The sequence below is a fragment of the Nicotiana tabacum genome, chromosome 1, assembly GCF_000715075.1.
Source record: "Nicotiana tabacum cultivar K326 chromosome 1, ASM71507v2, whole genome shotgun sequence".
NCBI classification, from domain to species: Eukaryota; Viridiplantae; Streptophyta; class Magnoliopsida; order Solanales; family Solanaceae; genus Nicotiana; species Nicotiana tabacum.
Window position 1 is genome coordinate 207,068,000 of NC_134080.1, and position 8,984 is coordinate 207,076,983.

At 34.3% G+C, this 8,984-nt stretch overlaps 1 long non-coding RNA gene across 2 annotated transcripts; it reads right to left on the reverse strand.

Annotated features, from left to right (window-relative positions):
• Positions 1 to 2,519: 2,519 nt before the first annotated feature.
• LOC142182165 (uncharacterized) lies at positions 2,520 to 6,783 on the reverse strand. 2 transcript variants are annotated; one of them, XR_012711066.1, is made up of 2 exons: positions 6,005 to 6,783; positions 2,520 to 2,819 (listed from the first exon to the last, which is right to left on the reverse strand). It is a non-coding gene; the product is annotated as an uncharacterized LOC142182165 (long non-coding RNA). The 2 variants fall into 2 exon arrangements; XR_012711067.1 differs by having other exon boundaries at positions 2,520 to 3,361.
• Positions 6,784 to 8,984: the final 2,201 nt, after the last annotated feature.

Below are 8,984 nucleotides of genomic sequence, written 5' to 3' on the forward strand. Positions count from 1 at the left end.
AAAAAAAGCTGAACATTTATTCCGAAAAAAAAACATTGAAACTCTCAAGAAAAGAAAAACATACAAAGAAAAAAAAAAGTTGAAAATTAGAAGAGAAAGTAGTACACACCTGATAAATATTCTGGTATACAGGTGTAGAAATTAAGGGTTGAAGATTAACTAGCCTTTCAAAAATCTGAAAATTTCCCTTGGTTTCTGTCCATTATTTTCGGCATTCCTGGATTTTATTTTGAATTTTTCAAAGCTGTCACTGGGATTTTCGTTGACTGGTTATTGTTGTTGTTGCTATGTTACATATTACGTTGCTGACTTTCTTCTTCTTATATTGACAATATCAGGTACACAACTGTAATTTTGGCATTTTGTAAGCTGAAATGAAGAATGGAGTGTTAAATTTTTAATTTAGTTTAATTTAATTTTTTGTATTGTATTTAGGTTATTCATGTATTATTATTCTGTAAATCACTGTCATCGGCATAACTAGGCATATTATAGCGACATATTAAATAACGCCTTTACCAGATTATTAGGAAATATATTTAAGCCTGATTATTAATTAAAACTGTTTAATAAAAAAAAATAGAAGAAATAACGTAAAAATGGCGTTATTGAATCAGTTTGGCAAAAATTAACTAAGTTCCTTATTCATAAGGTTTTTCGTCAACGATAAGTTAATCCGAATCATGTAGTCAATTTCAGTTATAACATGAATTAGTTTGCGAACAAGTATTAGGACATGATGAATTAAAACAAAGTTAGTTAATGTTAAATTGTTTAAATTTTTAGAAATATGATTTAGTACTCAAGTTTTTATTTTTATTTCTTTCAATTTTCAGTATTTGTAAATAATTAGTTTCAATAAGCTTAAGTCTTACTAACAATTTGAATTTTAATCCAACTATGGGATAATTAGTTTTTTTTATTTTTATTTTTTTTTACTTTTCGATAATTCCATGTTGTATTTATGATTATAATTTTATTACTTTCTGTTAATATTTGTTTTTCTCTTCTATTTAATATGTCATTTTCAAGAATGTAGATATTGATTTTATATTTATAAAAAACTTAGTAATAATAAAAAGGTAGTCATTAAAGGATACTCTTAAAGGATTTCGCTAAAAATAAATAGATAGTCTTACTAACAATTTGAATTTTAATCCAACTATGGGATAATTAGTTTTTTTTTTATTTTTTTTTTACTTTTCGATAATTCCATGTTGTATTTATGATTATAATTTTATTACTTTCTGTTAATATTTGTTTTTCTCTTCTATTTAATATGTCATTTTCAAGAATGTAGATATTGATTTTATATTTATAAAAAACTTAGTAATAATAAAAAGGTAGTCATTAAAGGATATTCTTAAAGGATTTCGCTAAAAATAAATAGATGTAAATAATACAAATTTACAGGATTCTCCAATCTCATTTGTTTATTTAATTATTTAAAAATTTTGCAAAATTACTTAGAATTTGGGATGGATTGTTTAGTGAATTTCACTTCCTTCCCCAAAGATAATGACGCGCTAGACTCTTTAGGCGCGATTTAATTAATTTTACCTTCTTAAACTCGGATGCGCATTTCATGCGACCCAAATCTAAATCCTAAAACATCAAATAAAATATGTTTCGTATTGTGGGTGCATTTCATGTGACACAATCCAAAGATATGTTTTAAGCGATGTTCACATTCCTAAAAAATAATAATTATAATAATAAAGCGGTAAAAGATAAAATTTGCACATGGTTCATAATTGTATTAAAAATCAGATAAATAAGCCGAATATAACAGTTGAGCGACCGTGCTAGAACCACGGAACTCGGGAATGCCTAACACCTTCTCCCGGGTTAACAGAATTCCTTATCCGGATTTCTGGTACGCAGACTGTAATATAGAGTCATTCTTTTCCTCGATTCGGGATTAAAATTGGTGACTTGGGACACCCTAAATCTCCCAAGTGGCGACTCTGAAATAATTAAACCAATCACGTTTCGACTGTCCTTTAATTGGAAAAAAACTCCCTACGCACCTCGCGGTGCCGGAAGAAGGAGGTGTGACAATCAAAAAGTGTATCTTAAGCAAAAATAGATAGAATAATAAATAATCTTCTATTCAATTTAATTAGGAAGAAGAATCCTGCGGCTATGCTATTGGAGGAAGCCACGAGAGAGTAGTGCTTGGTTCGGCTTTGACAGCGGTAGAGTCTCGCTTGAGACTCTTTGTTGCTCCGGCGTATATGGTATGCAAAGAAAAAGAAAGTAAAAAGAACAAATTAGCAGAGGACTTAAATCTTCAACAAGCATAAAGAGAATGAGACAATGAAGCTAGGCGAAGACAAAATTGCATTGAGTATGTGTCCTAATTATTATAGAGATAAGGAACATGTCACGACCCGGATTTTCCACCCTCAGGAGTCGTGATGGCGCGTACTAATAGGAGTTAGGCAAGCCAACTTAAATTACTTTCCATTTAACGCGCATTTATTTTCCGTAATTATCAACATATAATAAAGGCAACATAATTAAAACTTCATGCGGAAGTTTCAACTTATATAAAAACTGAATAGAATTGCGGAAAGTTTAACAAAATCCTCTACCTAAGATTGGTGTCACAATGCTCACGAACTTCTAAGATTACTAAATACAATCGTCTGAAAGAAAATTTTAAACTGTTTGTTTCGGTACAAAAGATAACTAACTGAATAAAGAGAGAGAGACTCCGGTCCTGCGGACGTTAGCAAGGCTACCTCGGTGTCTCTGGACTGAAGGCCTGCTCCCGATCTACTGCTACTGTCCAAAGGCTGCTCCAACTCCGTGATCTGTGCAAAAGAGCATAGAGTGTAACATCAGCACAACCGACCTCATGTGCTGGTAAGTGTATGCCCTAACCCCGGCGAAGTAGTAACGAGGCTAGACCCAGACTCCAGATAAACCTGTGCAGATATACGTATATATATACAAGTACAATGGAAAACAGCGGAAAGTAAACAATTAAAGCTGGGAGGGGGGGCATGCATACGGGGATAGCAGATAAAACAGAATATTAGAAATAATAAGGGAAAACTACATTTGCTCACTTCTACCGTAGAATAAGGGAAAAACAACCACTTTCACTTGTCTCAGTTTTCTCCTGTTGCAGGCGTACAATCCGGTCCCATTTCATCATATCTTGTGGTAGGCATACCACCCGCTCCCATTTCATCATATCTCGTGATAGGCGTACCACCCGCTCCCATTTCATTTTATCTTGTGGTAGGCGTACCACTCGCTCCCATTTCATCATATCTTGTGGTAGGCATACCACCCGCTCCCATTTCATTTCATAATTTGTGGTAGGCGTATCATCCGCTCCCATTTCAGTCTAACACAACATCACAGGATAATCCCGACAAGGGAGCAAGATAACATAATAAGTTTTCCGGCAAGGGAACAAGATATCAAATCAACTATCCCGGCAAGGGAGATCCAGCTATAACCAATTTACTCAATTTCTACTTAACACAATTAATACAAATGCTCAATCGTAACATTTACTTGCTCATTTTCAAAGATCTTCAACCAAGTTCTCATAAGCATTACTTAAGAATACAACAATTTAGCAATTTAGGACTCACGGTCATGCTCGACTCCCAACGTATAGATACTCGTCATCATGCCTATACGTCGGACACAACACAAAGCAAGTAGTAAGTAAAACTCAACTCCTAATCCCTCAAGCTAGAGTTAGACCGAACACTTACCTCAACTTCCACGGCTAAATTAATCCACAACGACCGCTTTCCCTATCGAATTTGGCTCCAACTCAATCAAATCTATGAAATAATGACTTTATAGTATCAATATAAGCTAAACAAATCAAACCTAATGTCTAAACATAGATTTCTAAGCTTTCTTCCCCAAAATACCAAAATTCAACCCCGGACCCATATGGTCCAAACACGAGGCTCGGACCAAAACCCGATTACCCATAACCCCACGAGTTCAAATATATAATTCATTTTAAGATCCGGCCCCAAGTTGAGGTTGAATCACTCAAAATTCTCAAAAACCTAACTCTACCCAAAACCCCTAATTTCTACTTTGATTTCATGATTTAGGTTAAGAATTTCAGTAATTAATGAAGACAAGTGAAGGAAATAGGTGGAAAATTACTTACCCAAAAGACTTTGATGAAGAAGTGCTCAAAATTTTACTCAAGAGCTGTGGAGAAGAAGAACTCGTGTGAAATATGGACTAAATCTCGTCACTGTTCTGTTTTGGGTATTTAAAATCACTGGGCAAAAATGCCCTATGCGATCGCGAAGAAGGTAATGCGATCGCATAGGGTAAGGGGAAGCTGGTCATTGCGATGGCGGAAGGGCTGATGCGAACGCATAGAAGAAAAGGCTGTGCATTCTAAGTTTGGACTTAATGAAACGCGAACGCGGATTAAAGGTTGCGTTCGCATTGAAGGATCTGGCTAAGCTATGCGATCGCGGATGAATTTATGCGATCACATAGAACAAATGTGGGGCACCTGAAAGATTACTCTATGCGATCGCAATGCTACCTATGCGATCGCATAGAACTAGATACCAGAACACCAGAACTGAAACTTCTGCAACTTTTCTAAGGCCAAAACCACTCCGAAACACTCCCGAGCCCTCGGGGCTCCTAACCAAACACAAACACTAACTCAATAACATCCTACGAACTTACTCGAGCGATCAAATCGCCAAAATAAGATCAAAATCAATGAATCAAGCCTTAAAATCATCATTTTTTTTATCAAACTTCATAAACTTTCAAATTTAGGAATTCAAGTCCGAATCACGTCAAACGACGTCCGATTTCAACCAAATTTCATAGAAAGTGCTTAAACCACATATAAGACCTGTATCGGGCGCCGGAACCAAAACACGGCCCCGATACCAATGCTTTCTAATTCATTTTTATTTCAAATTTCCAAATAAATTTCAGAGAAATAATTTCTTTTAAAAATTCACTTCACGGGCTCGGGACCTCAGATTTCGATTCCGGGCATACGCCTGAGTCCCATATTTTTCTACGGACCCTCCAGGACCGTCAAATCACGGGTCCGGGTCCGTTTACCCAAAATGTTGACCAAAGTCAACTTTAACCATTTTAAAGCCACAATTTATCAAATTTCACATAATTTACCACATAAGCTTTTCCGGCTACGCGCCCGGACTGCACACACAAATCGAAGAAACTAAAGGTGAGGTTTTCAAGGCCTCGGAGGCACGAAAAAAGGGAGAAAACCGGTGATGACCCTTTGGGTCGTCACAGAACAAATTTTTTTAAAAAAATAATTCAAATAGGATACATGTTGCAAGTAAAAGATGTTTTTATAAAACTTAAGAACGTAATATTTACCTAGCAAATATACTTGTAAGGATCTAAGAATGATCTTTAGCTACCACTCTAAGAAATACTATGGGCATACTATATATATATATATATATATATATATATATATATATATATATATATATATGTCACTTTAACATGCTTCCGATCAGTTGGGTCAAGCTACTGCTACTCCATATAATATTTAATTGATTAATTTAAAAGTAACAAGGTCTCTTAACAAGATCCATGTTCACATACTATTTAAAACAGTGAATCATTTTTTTAAACAATATTTTAGCAGAGTACTTCTTCCTTATGACATTTAAATAAGTAAATAGTGGCTAATCCATAAAAATTCATGGCCTACAAACATGGTTCTTAAATAGCTGAAAACGACATATTACCTAAAGGTTTAATAATAGGATGTGCTATGAGCAAATTCCATACGCAAGTTCATATGAGAATTTAGTCAAACACATGTCATTCTTATTCAAACTTTCTATTGCCAGAATAAGCAATGAACCACAAATCATGGGTTTTCAATAAAATAATTCCTAAAGCATGATTTATACATAGAAAGCAAGCATTTATTCTGGAACTCAAAAATAAAAATTAAAAAAAAAAGGGAGAAGGAAATTTTATGGCTACGGACCTGCTTTGGGGCAGTGAACCGAGGGCGGCGTCAAGAAAATCTACTATCACCGGCTTTTGATCAACTTCGTTTGAAGATCGTCAAATGCCGACATCAATAAATTGAAAACTTTGGCATGACTCTAGTTTTTAGGTAAAAGGGGCGGCTAAGGGCTTAAGGTTAAAGAAGGGGGCCGAAGCTTGTGGGTTTAAAGAGAGGTGCAACGGCTCCAAAAACTCTTTTTTCCAATATATTTCAAATGCAAGTATTTATAGGTGAAGAAGTAGGGTTCATGGGCGGGATTTTTACCTCTAACGTTTGAAATTAAGAGCATGGGGTTTCGAACAGTAAAATAGCCGTTCATCATTTAATGAGCGAGATTTGAGCAGATTTGTTTCAGATTTGCTTGAGACTTTGAGCAGATTTGTTTTAAATTAATACCCAAAATGGTTGGGATGTTGTGCAGCAAGAAAAAAGAAAAAACGGAGAAACTCCATGTGAGCAAAGAGAGAGAAAAGATCTCAATTTAGACTTCTTGGCACTGGATTTGAGGCGAGAATTTATTGTAATTAAATGAAAATTTGAAATCCAAAAGAGAGATACTTTAGTGATTTTGAATTTCAAAAAAAAATTGAAACGGTAGTGCTACCGTTCTACCGAAGCTTCACCAAATGGTGTGACATAATATCTGCCATAGAAATTCAAAGTAGGCAATATATTATGTTAATTGAAAAGACGGCAATGTGATTTGGAAAGTCAAAAAGTTTTTGTGAGGAAAGAGATAGCTTTACACGTGAAAGAGAGAGGGGCTATTCTTTTGGCTATATCTAATTAGGGGTACAAAAGTAATTTGTGCTAAAAAAAATTAATCTAGAAACAAAGAGTTGGTCATTTGATCATTCAGCAGATTGAATAGAATTGGTGGGTCATTTGGAGTAAATTGGGCCTATAGAATTAGTAGAAAATATTGGGCTATTAACTAGGCCAAATTTCCTTTCTTTCTTCCAAATTCTTTGGGCTTCTAATAGTCAACAATAATATTTTTAAAAAAATAACTAACTTATTTATTATACATATTCACAATTACTAATGTTTAAATAAAATATTAATCGTAAGATACTACAATATTTATTAAATATAATTTCATAATATTTAAAAGTTATTGCAAAAAATATTTTCACTAGTGATATAAATGAAATAAAAATGCTTTTCGTGAAATGTAACAATAAATACGATTAAGGTATGAATGATAAAGACGATAGCTATAGAATTATTAATAAAAATAATAATAGCTATAATAGTTTTAATAATAATAACAAATAGTCATAGTTTGTGTAAAAAATATAGTAGAATAACTATCTTATATTATTAGTGATATTAGAAGCTTAAAGAAATAATTTGAAAGCAAGGAGGGACAAAATTGGATGTCAACAACTGCCCCTCTTTGACCGGAGACGATGAAAGAGTGTTCAGGCAAAGAATATTGACTTAGTAGCCAATTCTGTCCCGACCATCAAGGTTGGAATGGGACAAAGGAGACGTAAAAAAAATGATTGCGACCGAACTCCGGTTCCGAGTTGCCTATATATCTCGAGTTTCACGAGAACTAGGTCATATGTAGTTCAAGACTTATGGCACCCTAGAGTAGGACTCGACTATTGATGCAGATCTAAAATTGTTGCCTCAGTGTCGAATAATAGAGATATTGGGTACCATGATTGAAAGAAAGATGTTTGAAATAAGAATTTAATTATGAATTTTGAGAGTCGAGCCGAGCGGAGTTCGAAGTAGATCCTTGACCTTTGTTGGAGAGTTTGGTATTCCTCTCCAACAAATTGCCCCAGTTCACTGCTAAGATATAATTTCACGTTGCGCTATATTTCCTGCAAAGCTTAACAATGCTAAAAAAAATTCGTTAGGAAATAAGATGCAATATGCCAAAAAATTAATCTTATGAAAATAATATTTAGGCGTCAATTCGTAAGAAATGTGAATTTATTGTGCAAATATATAAAAATATAATTTTATGGTGACATATTTCATGGTCGGCAACGGCACATGAAAATTAATTTATAAAGATAAATGCATTTGGCAATGATTTATGAAAGATATATTTTGGCAATGCTTATGCAAGCGGGACCACTCGGGTCGAAATAAATTAAAAGTCCTTTTGAGGAAGGATTAACTTCAATATCCTATTTAAGGGCGGATTGACCCGATACATCCTATTTGAGGGCGAATAGACCCGATATATCCTATTTGAGGGCGGATAGACCCGATATATCCTACTTGAGGGCGGATGGACCCGATATATCCTATTTGAGGGCGGATAAACCCAATATGTCATATTTGAAGATGGACAAGCCTGACATGTAGTGCTTGATTTGTAACTATAAAGATTAATATGATGCGGTGCAAAGAGCTTGATATGGTACATAAAGCTTGATCAGGTGCCAGAGTTATAATAACAATATTCAGGGTGCGATGCAAAGAGCTTGATGCAGTAGCGAATATCCTTGGTGCGGAGAGCTTGATGCAGTGCCTTTACAGAAGAAAATATTTAAAGAGCGGTGCCAATAAATTAGAAATTTGCATGCTGAAGTTTATTATTAGTAAATTCCTGCACTCAAATAAAATTAGGAGTTTCAAAATATAATTTTCGATAACTTGGCTTGATCGCCATGTTGCACTATATTTTCTGCAAGGCAAATTCGTCAGTAGATATTGAAATGCAATGTGCTGTAAAATAATCTTATGAAAATGATACCTTTTGGGCGTTTATTTATACAATGTGGCCTAGTCGGCCAAAATGATTTGATAAAAATATAACTTTATGCGAATGATGATTTTCAACAATAACATGCAGTTTATAAATGTGCTTTGCAATGATTTATGATAATGAGGCATTTCAGTAATGACAACATGACTATCTAGGTCGAAATAAATTAATGAAAAGCATGTGAATATATGCTAAAGTGTCCTGTTGTTGAGGCGGACAACC